This window comes from Euleptes europaea, chromosome 9, assembly GCF_029931775.1.
Source record: "Euleptes europaea isolate rEulEur1 chromosome 9, rEulEur1.hap1, whole genome shotgun sequence".
Lineage (NCBI taxonomy): Eukaryota > Metazoa > Chordata > Lepidosauria > Squamata > Sphaerodactylidae > Euleptes > Euleptes europaea.
The window spans coordinates 90,047,221-90,064,321 of record NC_079320.1 but is presented as its reverse complement, the minus strand read 5'-3'; positions in this window follow the sequence as shown (position 1 = coordinate 90,064,321).

Sequence of the window (17,101 nt, the reverse complement as noted above, 5' to 3'; positions counted from 1 at the left end):
TCTCTCATATAACTGTCCACTTGGTGTAGAAAACAGGGCAGCGCCTCTGTGGAGCTGTCGAAAGTCACTCGTAGTCGGGGCTGCTGCCAAGGTACAACCGGTACCACCGGTTGGAGTGTGGCCCCTGGCTGAGCGTGCAGTCCTAGGGGCAGCGCTGGTGGTGGTTGTCCAGGAGCCGGCTGCTGTCCAGGTATTGGTTGTTGTCCCAGAACTGGCTGCTGTCAAGGTATTGGCTGCTGCCCTGGAACTGGCTGCTGCCCTGGGAGGTGTGGCAAAACCGGAGCTGGCACGGGCGGAGGAGCCGGCGTGGGCGGAGGAGCCGGCGCGGGCGGAGGTACGGTTTGGGCCTGATGCAAGCATCCATACTCACGCACTAGCATGTCCATCTGGCCTTGCATTTGGGCCATACGCTCCAATAGTTCTCGGTTTTGATATTTCAAAATGTGTATCTCCTCCTCAGCCCCCCCCAGTCCGTCGGGCATGGCTGACACGGAGATTTGTATTCCAGTCGTCGTCCTCCTCCTCCTCCTCCGTATAATCCTCCTCCATGTACCCTCGTCCCTCGGGTACAAAGGTGTAGTGGGAGTTGGTTCTTGTAGGTTATCCGGGCTGTGTAACCGTGGTCTTGGAATTTTCTTTCCTGACGTTTCGCCAGCAACTGTGGCAGGCATCTTCAGAGTAGTAACACTGAAGGACAGTGTCTCTGTCCTTCAGTGTTACTACTCTGAAGATGCCTGCCACAGTTGCTGGCGAAACGTCAGGAAAGAAAATTCCAAGACCACGGTTACACAGCCCGGATAACCTACAAGAACCAATGAACTCTGACCGTGAAAGCCTTCGACAATATTTTGTGGGAGGTCGCTCAGGCGAGCCGTTGCTGACTGGCCACCGTCCGTGATGGGTAGGTGTCCGGAGAGAATGAAGGAAACGACGGGAGTGAGGTCCAGTCCGCCCCGCAGCCCTTCGGCCATGCTCCGGATGCCTGTTCCTTGGCCCGAGTCTTGGCTGCCGCCTCTGCCAGTAGTTGCTCCGCTGCCTGGTGCTGGGCAGCTTGTACTCTGGCCGCCGTTTCCGCCAAAAGTTGCTCCGTCGCCCGTTGCTGGGTGGCCTGTGCTTGAGCCGCCTCCAATTTGGTGGCCCGGGCCGCTGCGGCGGCCGCTACAATCAGCTCGGCCGCTTGTTGCAGCAGCAATTTCAGTTCCGGGTAGTTGGCGAGCATCGGTCTAACCTGCTGGGCGAGTTCTGTGGAGGAAGGGCCGTACTCTGGCTCAAGTAATTTGCGGACTTCTTCCTCTGTCGCCGTTACCGGCGGTAGATCCACGAGGCACAGGAGTGTCCGAGTGGCTGCATCCTGAGCCTCTGAGGTGAATTGTTCCCGATCCGAGGGGCCTTCTCCGGCCACCATGAGGGGACGGGAAGCGGGAATCGGGAACACTCCAAAGTCAGTCCCCAGTCACTGCAGGAGGGCAGAATCCTCTTGTGCCAGTCGCGTCTCCTCCAGCAGAGTCTCCAGCCACCAAAGTTCGTTTTGGGCACGGAGATCAGCGTCCTGTGTCTCCCAGGGGGTCGCTGCAGCCAATCGATACCACTGCTCCACGACCAACCCAGTTAGTCGGTTGGACTCGGCTTGAGTCCGCTGCGCCTCCTCAAGGATAGCACGCAGAAGGTTAGATTCCTCGAGGAGCTCGTCCAAAGCTCCTACCCGAGCTCTCGGTGATCCCTCCAGGGTTCCAGCCAGAGAGAAGGTCCTCAGGGAGCACATCCTTAGCTCCAACCCGAGATCCTGGCGATCCCTCCAGGGCTCCAGCCAGGGAAAAGGGATATAGGACTGACTAGTGTCCAAATGTAAGCTCTAGTCCCGTGATAGTCCCATAAACAGACATCAGCAGACAAGCAGTCCAAAGAGAGTTGATTAATTGGAAAATCCACAGGTTAACAGAAGCTAAGAGTCAAATGGACACTAGTGAAAACTGTGGACACTAGTGAAAACTGTGGGAATGGTACAGGGCATATATGGAAGAGCAAAGGGCAAATCGGGGTAGATTTGGATACCATGGCAACCCCCCTCCCAGGAGCTGTCAGGGTGCTCGGTGTCTTCCCACAGAGAGTAGTCTAAACACACTGTTTACAGGACAAACAGCTGGCCAAGGCCAGCACCTGGAAAAACCACACATTCCTTTTACAGACCATGTCTGACACAAAGTGGCAAAAATATCACGAGTTTTATCAAGGCAAAAGAAAACAGTGTTGCATTTACCAGTAACTGTTGTTTGTTGAGTGGTCTTCAGTGCACCACAACTTATAAAGACTTTGAGACAAAAGAGACTGGATCAATGGGGGATGGGGAGAACCTAGTATAAGTAAATGTTATGAGGCAAACCAGTTGAGAACACTGGTATCATATCTGGAGGAAGCCTCCGATAAGCCATGGGTTTGTATGGAAGCAACCAGAAAACATCTACAAATAATTGAAAATGTATCTTTGGAAGGGAAAAAGTAAGAAATATAAAATGGGATTATAATCCTTTTCTATACACTACATTAAAAACTTAGAATGGAGAAATAAATTAATTCCATAAATACCCCCACTGCTTCAATTTATGCAACATCCCAATTTTTCTTATGTAGATAAACCAGAGAAATATTTTAAATGGAAAGAAAAGGGGATTTACAGAATGAGAGGCTTTTATGAAAATGGAACTCCCCTTAACTCTGTGTCTCTTAGGGCTGTTGGTCTCAGCTTGATCCCCAGCTTTGCCACACCCTCTTGCCATACTGTGTACCCCATGTTGAGTCTGGGGTCCTTCAATGACCAGACTGAATACAAGATCAACTACTGGCAGTGTTAATTCTTAGGCATTGGGTGGGTTTTTTGAGTCCTTTTGTGCCATTAGCCACTCTCCCAAAGTTCCTTTCTGTCGCTGATTTTCAGAGGCATTCTTTCATCCCCTTACAATAGTACCAGCACATCATCTTCAAGCCTCAGACTGCCACTGACATCCACAGCTCTTGGTTCAGGGAAAACACTTTCAAAGGGGGGCTTTCAACCACCTCAGTCAAACCCTTGCCTTGAAACAGGGAGTCAAATGGATGACATACTCATATGACATGTGACAACAGGGAAATGACCACTGCCTCAAAAGAGTGGCGCTGCTAAGGAACTAACCAATGAGCTGAGATCAGGGGAAGCAGTGTCAACAACACTGGTTCCTTTAACCCACCCACCCCTCGCCAAAAAAAAGTATAATCCCCACTTGGGTCAATTCTCTGATGACCATCCAAGATTACTAAATTTCTTTGAATAACTACAGTCATTTTTAAAAAATGAATGAATGAATAAATAAATAAAGAAGTGAAAGCATTTAAATGTATTGCTTTACACTGATTATTATAATAGTTCCATTTGTCTTTGGAATGGTGCCTTTAGACTTTTGATGCTGTTTCTGTCACCTTTTACTTTTGCTTCTCTTCTACCTTTAGCAATTTAAAAATTTGTACCTCTCCAAAATGATTCAACATTATATTCATTTGTGGGGGCTGTGCCCGAGGGCTCAGGTTTATTGGAAAACAGTACAAAGGACAATTTGAAAGATACGAGGATTGTTTCTTAATTTGAAACCTAAAATTTATCTATTAAATTGTATTGATATCGTAACTACTGATCCCAGAGAGGTACTACTATGTGCTGACCTCTGCAAAGGTGGTATTTGTATGTTACTGGAAACAACCGATGTTGCCTGCCAAATTAGAATGGTTCTTAAATACGTGGGAATTGTTTGTTATATATACTGGTTCTGATTATGTATGGTTGGGTTTTAGTTTTAAAAAATTAAAAATGCAAAGCCTTCATTTAGAAGAACTTGATGATTCAGGTTGCTGGGCAGTAGCTTGAGATTTTATAGAAGCCTCTCTAGAAGAGTAAGCGTTCCTAGTCAATCAGCAATCATGGGGGAAAGATATATTCTTGATGTGTGCAAAACCATATTTTTTTGTCAATAAACATGTGAATAGGAATGAGCTGGTAGACATTGTCAAAATCCAAATAAATAAAGTCCTTCACCAAAGACTCCTCACCAAACTTCAGAGTTATGGGATAAGAGGACAAGTCTTATCATAAGAAGACAAGTCCTCTTATGGGTTGGACGAGTCCTCTTATGAATTGGAAATTGGCTAAAAACACAGGAAGCAAAGAGTAAGAATAAACTGCCAGTTTTCTTTTATATGCAAATGATGCAGTATTGATGTCCAGATCAATTGTGGGGTTCTGTAAATTGATTTAAAAAAAATGAAGACTGAAACCATATCCTAAGCAATCCGTCTCTCAGAATATGTCTTCCATCTTGTGTTTGGATTGTATGTAGTGATTTCTTAGTCCACAGATAATTATGTATTCCTTCTTTAATATCTATTATTTCCAGTTTTACGTTTCTCTGTTTTGGATCAATAACCCAATCTGTTATCCAGACTAGTGCTGTTGCGTGACGATACAACTTGATATTTGGTACAGCTAATCCTCTTTTCTTCTCATCCTGCAATATTTTAAACCATACCCTTGGTCTTTTCCCACTCCATATGAAATTATTTATTGTTCTTTGCCATTTTTAAAAAGTTTTTCCCTCTATATAAATTGGCAGCATTTGTAACAGAAAAATCAGCCTTGGTAATATATTCATTTTGACTGTTGACATTCTTCCCATCCACGAAATTCTTAACATCTCCCACCTTTTTATATCTTCAGTGATACTTGTCCAGACTTTTTGATAATGATCTTTGAATAGGTTGTCATTATTCCCTGTTACAATTACACCAAGGTATTACACCAAGGCATATTACACCAAAAATAACAATCGGTTATTTTTCCTATCTTCTCTTTTTCTATGTTGGTTTCTGTTACCAACATTAATTTTGTCTTCCTTTTATTCAATTTGTATCTAGAATATATTCCATATCTATCTCTTTGTTCCATCATATATTTTAAAGAGATATGTGGTTTTGTTACTGATATTACAATACTGTTCACATAACTTTTCATTTTATATTAGTTTTATCCCTTTTTATTCCAGAGATTCTTGTATTCCAGAGATTCTTGTAGAGATTTTTGTTGCTAAAATTTCCATTGCTAAAATAAGTAAGATCGATGATATTGGGCACCCTTGTCTTGTTCCTTTCATAATTTCATGTTTTTTGGTTAGAGATCCATTTATTAAAATTCTAGCCTGTTTTTTTTTATAAATGCTTTGCGTTGAAATCAAAAATTTTGCTCCGCAGTCCATATGCTGCATAAGCAGGATAAATTCTCCAGCCTCACCACTGACATCACCAGGAGATGTATATTGTGATAATATTACATGGATGAAAACAGATTATATGTTTTGAAAATATGATGGATAAACAAGGGAAAATAAAAACCAGGCAAACTATCAAAGATGAAGGAAAATATATTTAATGGCTACTATATCATCAAATGGCTTAAATTATGAAATAACAGATAACAAAGAAGGGGCTATGAATGTCTTATGAATGATTAATTACTGGAGATTTAAAATGCTTATTAGGGGGAATTTATAAATTGTTATTACAATTTGAAACTGAAACAGAGCAGGTTAAAGATTGCATGATAAAATGGATGAAGAAATTTGGAGGAAATATAAATATGAGTCAGTAGGAGAACCTATGGTCTAAAGAAATCAAGTTCAAAAAATGCCAAACACTGGGAGAGAACTGGTATAAAATGTTTTTAGATGGTACATTACTCCTAAAGATATAGCAAAGGCTAACAAAGATTTTGATGGGGAATGTTGAAAATGCCAAAGTATAGATGCAACATTTTATTATATGTGGTAGACTTGTAAGAATGCAAGAAAATATTGGATATATAAGATGCAAAAAATATTGAAAGTTAAGGTTCTTTTGGATCCAAAAAAGCTATTAAATGTATTGCCACACAGTATGCCAAAGGTAAATAATGAATTATTTAAGTATATGGTTATAGCAGCAAGAGTAGTATATGCCAGAAAATGGAAAGCAGAGAAATATCCAGATTTGAATTTAATGAAAAATGGAATATGTTTTAATTATATAGCTAAAAATAGTAGATAAAATCTAAGTAATAGATGTTTAAGACCAGAAAATATAAGATGTGAAAATATAATGATGAGATAGAGAACTCAAAGTTAATAATTGAAGGATAATTTCAAATAAGTTCCAATATAATGTAATTGATTTATTGAATTTGTATTTATGTTTAAATGTTAGTATGTGTAGTTTTGAAAAAATAAAAAAAATTATTTAAAACATTCTTTGGGGATTACTGCAATCATGAAGGTCTGACTATTAATGCAGCAAAATCTAAGGTTAGTATATAATATTTAGTAAAAGGAAGAGAGGGGAAATCTTCAGATGACTTATAGCATCCCGGTCTATGGAACAGGTTACTCAATTTAAATACTTGGGAATCCATTTCGATGCATCCCTCACATGGAAATCACATTTGGGCCCTGTGGAGAATACTGCCTTGAAAGTCAGGAGGATAGGAACTTCCGGCAAGATGGCTGATCTGATCGCAACGTCTCTCAAGAGCTCTTGAGAGAACCTGGAGGCGCTTTGGACACGAGTCACTTTCAGTGACTCGACCACGTTCCTAAAAGGTGGAACGTGGAGCAGGCAATTCCTGCTGCCAACCAGTGCGGTTTGACTCCCAAACTCTCCCCCGGGAACAAAAACTGGGGGGGGGATTTGAGGCTTTCCCGCTCGGCTGAGGGAGGACCATCGCTGCAAGCGCCTCTAATGGAACCAGGATCGGATCTCCTCTACCTAATACCAGCTATTGAAAAATTTTAATCATCAGAAACCCCAACACCCGAGACCTGTAAGTGCCAAGAACTTCTTTTGTTTGCTTTTCTTAAAAAAAGAGAGACGGAGGAGTTTTTTTAAACTAGCTGTACACCCCCACCCCCCCTTCCCAAGACCATGAGATAACTTGATAATAAATAAGACAAATCACTAACCGGACTGAGGATTATAAATCTTTCCTGCGGGTAGACATAACAACTGAGGATTTGAGTGACATTGCATGCAGCAACTGAAGACTCCGAGTTAGAAGGGGGAGGGAAGAGGTTTTATCTCCGATTTGAAATACTTTCGCTTTTGAGCCTTCCTGCCACGTCTCATTGTGAGAGTGAGGAGACTCAGTGAGAAATACCGGATGTCTCTACAGACCTAACTAGAAGACTCTTGAAACTCGATGGTGGGTGTTACATCAGTACTGCCCGCCTATGCAACTAATTCTACAGGGAACCATGGATTACAAAAGAATGGAGGAACTTTTGATGCAGCAAACTGAAACACTTAACAAGCAAATTCAACATCTAACACAGCATATGACTCAACTACTCAACCAGAAACTTGACAATCTTATGAATGAGATTAAGTCAATTAAAGAACAAGTGAAGGTATTAAAAATAGACATGAATAAGATGGAACTTACTATAATAAAAGTGGAGGAGGAACAAAAGGAAATTTACAAGGAAACCAAAGATAATGAGAAACAAATTGAAAACCTACAAATACAAGGAGAGATTTTGAAGGACCAGATTGCATTTTTGGAAATGAAATAGAGAGAATCAAATCTACGAATACGCAATCTCACGGAAAAATATGGGGACACCAGAGAGACTATGATAAAGTCACTTGCTGATATTTTCCATTTAAGTGATCAAAAATTAAACTACGCAATAGATAAAATATACAGAGTTCCCCTGTCACCAAAAATACAGAAATCAACACCCAGGGAGATTGTGATTGTCTTTTTTGATCTCAAAATGAGGAATACAATCATGCAAATCCAATATGATAGTCCTCTTTCGGTAGATGGATTACCTTTAACAATGCTAAAAGATATACCACGCCACTTGGTTGCAAAGAGAAATGCTTACAAAGACTTCACAATGATGCTGAGGAAAAATGGAATAAAGTATACCTGGTTAATACCACAAGGACTTACGTTCATCTATAAACAGAGCAGATGTGCCGTCAACTCACCAGTTGAAGCTGAAAGATTTGTATTAAGCCACAAAGAACTGACAGATCCAATTCAAGACAGAGACCAAGAAGAAATGCGACGGGATGAAGACTCAACTGGGCAAGATGTAGCAACTGGACACCATCGACTTCAAGAGACTATACCGAGAAAGCAAGAAAAGCACAGTAGAAAATCCCGACAGAAGAAGTCTTTTAAAAAGAAGGGATGAAGGGTTGGAGGGTATTAAAATAATGGGAATAAGGGGAGGTGTAGGGAAATATATATATTTTTTAATTTACATGATAATGTCAAGTATGTGTAGTTCTATCCTTGTTTTTGGAATAATTTATACTCTATTAGCATTTTTAATTACTTTCAATGTTAATTAATTATATCAGATAGGGTTACAAAGTTATGGCATATGCATGGATATAAGAAAGAAATAGATAAATAAAAATAAATATATACTGTTTTAGAAGGATAGGCAATGAGTAATACAAAGAAGTGACTGGATTAAGAATGGGTTAGAGGAAGTTGGGGGGGGAGTTCAAATTGATATATGTATTTTACTATGAGGATATCCATTTAGCATTGTACTATTATTGTTTATATATGGAAAAATAAGCTAGATGGTATATCAAATGGGATTATTGTATCAACTTTATGGGAAAAGCAATAAAAATTTTATAAAAAAGGAAAAAAAAGAAAGTCAGGAGGATAATTGTAAAATACTTTTATGCAGCAGGAGGCAAATTTGTCTCCTTGGCTTGAAAGCTTTATAATGCCAAGGTCTCAAACCAGTTTTTGTATGGTGCGAAATTTGGATTGGTGCTGTCTCTGAGAGGATGGACTATATTCAGTATCACTTTTTCTTACTCGCTACTCCTAGATGTGTCTTGGCCAACGCGCTGAGAGCTGAATTGGGTGAATTACTGATAGAGGCTAAGGCATGGATAAAAGCATTCCTTTTGAAAGTTAAAATTTTAAAATCTGAGGGGAACCCTACTTATTTTGACTTGTACAGGCAGATGCACACATTGGCCAATGGGATCACTTATTGGAAGAGAAAATGAAATGTTTAGGAATTACAAATGATATGGTAAGGATTACAGAGACCATAGAAATAACTAGGCTAATCAAAATGTGAGTAAAGAAATGGGATTTTAATAGTACATTTGTTAGGGCTCATAGGGTATGCTTGGCATTCTTTTTGGGTACTGCCCTTCTGATGCAACTGCTGAAGTATTTTTATCACCTGACAATACCAAAGCTTAGAAGAGCTTTTACTTTAGAAAGAATGAATGCCCTTCCTTCAGCAGTTTTGGAGGACAGATATTAAAAAGTGCCATACTCATATAGAACATGTAGATTCTCATATGACAAAGTAGACACTATCGAACATATGATTATGGAGTGTCCTATATTTAACAAGCTGAGGGCCAGTTTAATTACATATTTAAAAACATGGAAATGTCCAACGAGGCATCTGGTGGTATGAAGGCACAGGTGACATGCCCATTATCAAACATAAATGATTTTTTTACTCTGTGGCAAAATATATACGGGCAATAATTAAATACCAGAAGAATAGCACTAAGTAAGGCACTTTTATTCCTTTATTTTCTGCTCAAGACTACAGCTGTATGAGCAGAGACAGATCGACAGATCGAGAGAGAGAGAGAGATGGTCAGTTCTCACAATGGAACGATGTGAGCAGCAGGGTTCCTCAGGGATCTGTACTGGAACTGGTGCTTTTCAACTTTTCATAAATTTCCTGGAGTTAGGGGTGAGTAGTGAGGTGGCCAAGTTTGCACATGACACCAAATTATTTAGGGTAGTTAAGACAAAAGGATCTCTTCAAACTGGTGGAATGGGCATTAAAATGGCAAATGAGAGTCCACTTGAGCAAGTGTAAAGTGAAGCATATTGGGGCAAATAATCCCAATTTTGCATACACATGATGGGATCTGAGCTGGCAGAAACACTGCGAAAGAGCCCTTGTGGTAGTAGTGGATTGCTTGATGAAAATATCAACCCTATGTGAGGCTGGTATGAAAAAGACGAATTCCATGCTGGCCATAATTAGAACAGTAATAGAGAATATGGTGAGGCTATACTTGGAAACGTGTGTCCAGTTCTGGTCACTGCACTTGAAAAAGAGTGTTGTAGAGCTTGAAAAGGTGCAGAAAAAGAGCAACTAAAATGATCAGGGGATTAGAGCAGCTGCCCTATGAGGATCAGGTAAAATGCTTAAGGCTGTTTAGCCTAGAAAAAAAGTGAGTCGGGGGAAACATGATAGAGGTTTATAAAATGATGCATGGTATGGAGACAGTGGCCAGGAAGAAATGCTTCTCCCTATCCCATAATAATAAAACCCATGGTCATCCATGGAAACTGAAGGGTGGGAGATTGAGGACAGACAAAAGGAAGTATTTCTTCACACAGTATAGTTAATTTGTGGAACTCCCTGCCCCAGGATGTGGTGATGGCTGCCGACTTGCAAGGCTTTAAAAGGGGAGTGGACATGTTCATGAATGACTGGGCTATCAGTGGCTACTAATCAGTTCAGTTCAACATTATGATCAAGTGATCAGTCAGCAGTGGCTACTAACTATGACGGATATCTACTCCTTCCAGTACCAGAGGTAGTATGTATAGACTGGAGGGCAGTGGTACCGCTTCTGTAGATTTAGGCATAGAACATAGCTTCTGTATGCATTCTAAAATATTTTCTGCCTTATTATTGAATAGCCCTTCTTCATCAAAGGGCTAATCTTTTATGTGGGCTCTTGCTTTGGTGGGAAAGATGGTGGAACGCAGCCAAGCTTGACTGTTAAGTGAGACGGTACTTACTAGGGCTTTAAATCTGAAGTAAGCCATATAGTTGGATTTACTCAACTGTTGTTTAGCAAGTTTAAAGTCTTCTGCCTGTATTGCTAACCCCACAGCACAATTAGCAATACTTAGAGATAAAGGGGAGGATAAATGGAACTTATGTCCCATGGCATCTTCCTTCCTTCCCTCCATTACAGGGCCTTTTCAGTGGTAGCACCTCGCATTTGGAATGCCCTCTCCCATGGGGCTTGTCCGGTCTCTATCTTGCTTTCTTTTAGGTGCCAGGCCAAAACATTCCTTTTTACCCAGGTTTTTAACTAAGGTTGCTCACTGTATAATTTATCTTTTAAGCATTTTATGGTCTGCCTTGGGCTCAAGGTTAATTTTATCTACATCATTCCAGTCGGCTCGCTGTGTAATTAATGCTGCTGTATGCTCTGGCTTGTTTTAATGGCCTATTTTTATGGGTATACTTTAATGGCTTTGCATTATTATCTTAGCTGTGAGCCACTTCAAGCAGCTTAAATAAATATTCTCTGCTTAGAAATGAACGATTCTACAACCACAGAATTTGGTGCTGAAAGTAAGAAAAGGAACAGAACTCTCGCTGTACATTCTTTCCAATCACCTTGACACGGAGGGTCCCATGAAATCTCATCTCCTGCTGCCTCCTTCATAAGTTGCCAGCAAGAGAGGCAAATACATCTGGGCTATGTGTATCAGAATCTACACCTTGGTGTTTGGCACTGCTGGCGTTTGATGCCAGGACTTCACACATCAGCCACTCTTATAAGCTGTTCGGAGTATACTTGTAAGTCTTTTGAAGGAGATGGTGACTTCACATCAGATGACTTAGAAGCAGGGAGAAAGTATAGTGCCTTGTCAGAGTCTGAATCTCCTTCACTTGAAATAGACTGTTAAGTACTCCAAATGAATGAGCCCTTCAGATCAGTTAGTACTGAGGGCCTAATCCTGATAAAACATTGTTAACTGGGAAAGCCAATGTCCTGAAGGACGTGATGCTCCCCACTTTTGATGAGGTCCAGTTGACTGTCACTGAGACAACAAATTCTCCCAAAGAAGAATCTTTAGTCTAGAATATCTGCCACGCCAGCCTGTTTCGTGTAATTTTGGCAGTGCTTCTCCCTGACACAGCAGGCAGAGGGAGTAACCGATTGGGGAGCACCACTGTCTCCCCACAGGCAGTACATGGAAACGTTGTCTGCTGCATCAGAGGCACACAGAAAATTAAAGAATATTCTCTAATGCTGAAGAATAAGTAAATGGCTCACAAGTAGAAGATAGAGTTGCTGACAAGGCAGTGTGGTGTAGTGGTTGGGAGCGGCAGACTCTAAACTGGAGAACCGGGTTTGATTCCCCACTCCTCCACATGAAACCAGCTGGGTGACCTTGGGTTAGTCACAGTTCTCTCCGAGCTTTCTCAGCCCCACCTACCTCACAAGCAGTCTGTTGTGAGGAGAGGAAGGGAAGGAGATTGTAAGCCGCTTTGAGACTCCTTAAATGGTAGAGAAAGTCGGCATATAAAAACCAACTCTTCTTCTTGGTTGACAAAGAACTCTAGGAATGCCTCTAGGTCTGCATTGCTGGAGTGGGCACAGAGGGTGCCAACCCCCCCCCCCCTGCAGTTTCAGAGGTTTCTGACTGTGGACTCTCTGCAGATCCCGTCTGTGTGATGCTTAGAGACCAAGATAAACAACATACGAAGATACCTTTATTGATTTTTTTTCTTTCTATACACCACCATCCAGAACAAAAGATATCTATACCAGTGTTAGAACGGAGCCTTGTTTACTCACCGTGACGGCTCCTTCTGTTCTGGGTTGAAGGGCATCTTGCAGTCTCGGGTATTACCATCATGTGCCCAGGGAGGCAGGACCAAAAACTTTTCTTCGACTTCCTGGCTCCCTGGGCGGGAAACCCAGTTTTCGGACTCGCCAAGCTAAGGAGACAGGTAGGTGCACAGAAGGCAAAAGACAACAAAAACTGCACACATAATAAACAGTGAGCTCCTTCGAAAGAACAATAACATATGAGGAACAAACAGGAAGGGAAAGACCCAACGAACTGGCGGACATAGGGAGTATTGCAATTAGACTCTCGACTATTGATACCCCCCCAGTCCCAAACATTTTAACATAGAGAACAGCGGTGTCTTGGACCTGATAAGGGCGGGCAAGATGCCCTTCAACCCAGAACAGAAGGAGCCGTCACGGTGAGTAAACAAGGCTCCGTTCTCAGTTCTGGGTGGAAGGGCATCTTGCAGTCTCAGGATATCCAAGAGCTATGCCCCTGGGTGGGAATCAGGATCAATCCAAGACCTGCTGCAAGACTCTCCTACCGAAGGCGGCATCATCAGAGGCCCTGGAGTCAATCTTATAATGCTTGATAAATGTAGAGGCCGTTGACCAGGTGGCCGCTCTACATATTTCTTCCAATGAGGCCTGCCTGTCAAAGGCTGCCGATGTGGCCGCACTACGCACCGAGTGCGCGGTAATGCCTGTGGGAGGAGTTATTTTGCTGGCCTTATAAGCCTGGACAATACATTGTTTGACTGCCGCACTGATGGCGGAACTAGACATTTTCCCCCCTTTGTTGGGATTTGTTAAGGAGATGAAGAGGGCATCAGACTTCCTAATGGGGGCTGTGCGGTTAAGGTACACCTTTAGTAACCTGCGCAGGTCTAGCTTGTGCCATTCCTTTTCCCTGGGGTGAGCCGGATGAGGGCAAAAGGAAGGCAAGTGGAGTTCTTGTGACCTATGAAACAAGGAATTTACCTTGGTATAAAAGTGGGATCTGTTCTCAGTACCACCTTGTCCCTATGAAAAACGCAGAAGCTCTCCCTGGAGGAAAGGGCTCTGAGCTCTGAAACGCGGCGAGCGGAGGTCACCGCGGTGAGAAAGATAGCCTTCATCCTCAGAACTCTCAAGGGAACTTCCTTGATAGGTTCGAACGGTGGTCGAGTCAGTGCCGTGAGGACCACGTTGAGGCGTCAGGTGGGAAAACGGTGCATGACTGGTGGTCTGGTTTGTGTGACACCTCTTAGGAAGGCTATTATATGCGGATATCGAGACAGAGGGAACCCCTCGATCTCAGTAAGAATAGTGGATAGGGCTGCCACTTGCCTACGTAGAGTGGATGCTTTGAGGCCCATTTCTAGACCCTCGTGAAGGAATCCTGGATCCTGGGATTCCCTGGGGACAGCGGATCGACTGACTTTCTTTTGCACCAGAGCACAAAGGCCCTCCAGGAGGTTTTATAGATCCTGCTGGTCTATGGCTTTCTAGCCTCTATAATCGTGTCTACTGCTGCGGGCGAGTAGCCCTTCTTTAAGAGAGATCCCCGCTCAATTTCCACGCGGTTAAGCGCAGCCATTGAGGTTCTTGGTGATACAGAGGCCCCTGATGCAGCAACTCCGGAATGTGTGGGAGCTCCCAGGGTGGTTGGATGGACATTCTCTGTAGGCTGGGAAACCAAGGTCTCCTCGGCCATAGAGGAGCTATGAAGATGACTGTTGCTCTCTCCTTCCTGATTTTCCACACAACCCTCGGGAGTATGGGAATGGATGGAAATGCGAACAGGAGCTCTGGTGGCCACGGAGCCACCAGAGCATCCATGTCCTCTGCCTCCGGGTGAAAGTACCGGGTGAAGAACCTGGGAAGGAGATGGTAGTTCACCGAGGCAAAGAGGTCCACTTGGGGCTGGCCGAACCTCTCCTGAATCCGGTTGAAGATGGACTCGTTGAGGAACCATTCCCCCTCGTCCAGGACTTGCCGACTCAATCAGTCGGCCTGGCAATTTAGAGCGCCGCTGATATGTTCTGCGGAAAGAGATAACAGGTTTGACTCTGCCCAAACCAGGATCGCCTTTGCCTCCTTGTGGAGACTGGGTGATCTCGACCCCCCCTACTTGTTGACATAAGCTTTGGCCGAGATGTTGTCCGTTCGAACCAGAACGTGTTTGTGTTGGAGGGTTTGTTGGAAGTGAAGTAAGGCTAGCTGAATTGCTCTCAGCTCTAGTCTGTTTATGTGTAGCTTTCTTTCCTTTTCTGACCAGGACCCCTGAGCCACGAGGGACTAACAGGTCGCCCCCCCACCCTTCCAGACTGGCATCCGTGAACACCTGGATTTGATCTTCCACTAGGAAGTGTAATCCCCTGTTGAGGTTGCAGGTTAGGGACTGTCAGAAGGCCAGAGGCAGAGGGATAGTCTTGTCCCTGCTCTGAGTAATCAGGTCCTGAAAGGGCTGCAGCAACTTCTGAAGTTCCCTTGAATGCAACCTGGCCCACGGAACCGAACTGAGACATGCTACCATGCTCCCTAGCAACTTGGCTAGGCCCATGATTCTGCCCCGACTGGAACAGATGGTGGCTTTGACTAGAGCCTGCAGTTTGGCTATCTTGTCCTGGGGCAGGAACACCAAATTCCTGTGGGTGTCTATGATGACCCCCAGGTGTTCCATCCTTTGTGAGGGGATCAGATGGCTTTTCTCCATATTTACTAGGAAGCCGTGTGAAGTGAGAATGCTGATCACCCTGGCAGTGTGAGCTAAGGCCTATTCTTCGGATCTTGAGCAGATCAGGAGGTCGTCTAGGTACGGGAACACAATGATCCCTTCCTGACGGAGCAGTGCTACCAGCGTCACCAGGATTTTGGTGAAGACGCGGGGGGCGGACGTTAACCCGAATGGGAGGGCTTTGAACTGATAGTGTTTCCTGCTGTAGCAGAAGCGGAGAAACCTGCGGTGGGATTGATGGATGGGAACATGGAGGTATGCCTCCTTCAGATCCAGGGAGGTGAGGTACTGATCTACCTGAAGGGCTTCTAGTATGGACCGGAGTGTCTCCATGCGGAACTTTCTGTAACGAACGCTCCTGTTCAGGTGTTTTAGGTATAAAATAGCCCTCCAGTCCCCATTGGGGACTGTAAAGAAAACTGAATACACCCCATTGCCCTGATTGATTTGGGGCACTGGTTCTATGGCCTGGATTTGAAGGAGATGCACAACTGCCTCCAGTGTTCTCTGGTGTTTCACTGCTCGCGCTGACCGTGGGGAATTTACAAATTTGTCCCGGGGAATGCTGATGAAATCTATGAGATATCCCGACTGAATGACCTGAGATACCCAGGCGTCCATGTAAGATCTTTTCCACGCTTCGTGGAAAAGAAGGAGCCTGCCCCCGATCTCCGGGAGGTTGGCGTCACTGTTTGGGGTTCCTGGGGAACTTGTCTCCTTTGTTGTTGAATAATTGTTGGGGCCCCTGGGGGGGACAAAAAAATTGTTGCCCCCCCTGCGAGATGATCCCCTGAAGTTGCCGTGGTTGCTCCATGTACCCCTTCTTTGATCTGATCTAAAGGGAGCAAGTGTGTGGGATGACCTGAAGCTGGGGAAGGATGAAGAGGGCCTCCCATCCTTTTTATAAGATCTGGGGAGAACCTTCTTTTTGTCTTTATTTTCGACTAGAATTTTTTCTAGCCTCTCACCAAAGAGTTTCCCCCCCGTATAAGGGTAAGACATGGTCAGTGTCTTGTTTTTTAACTCGTTATGCCAAGGTCGTATCCACAGGGCCCGCCTGATTGCTACGTTTGAGGATGTAGCTCTGGCTGCGAAGGACATGGCGTCCAAGGATGCGTCTGCCATAAAGGCTGAGGCTTTGAGGAGCCTATTGAGCCCTTCAGTCAGCTTACAATTGTCCCCAGTGTATAGCTGAATGATCTTCCTGAGCCAGACTATAGAGGCTCGTGCCATGATTGAGGTTGCCGCAGAGGCTTGAATAGCCAGGGTGGAGGCCTCGTGCACTTTTTTGGATAGGATTTCAGCCTTCCTATCTAGAGGGTCCCTGATGCTTCCCATCCCATCCTCAGAGGGCAAATCCTGAGAATGAACCGCTGCCATTGGGGCATCTATAAGTGGGAGCTGGAATAAAGACATGGCCTGCGGCACCATAGTGTAAAGCTTTTTTATGTTGGCAGAAAACTGCCTGTTTGCTAGGGGCTTGTCGAATTCTGTTTGGACTTGGGTCTCGAAGAATTCAGGAAAAGGGATCTCCCAGGTCCTGGGTTTGGTGCTGGGGGAAAACTCCCTAGCCCCTTTCTTCTTGGACTTAGGCTGTGGCTCAGAAATGGGATCTGGGTCCTCATTGAGATCTAGAGCAATTAAGGCTTTAGTAAGGAGAGATTGGAAATCCTCTGCCAGGAACAGACGAGGGTGCTGCTCCTCTAGGACTGG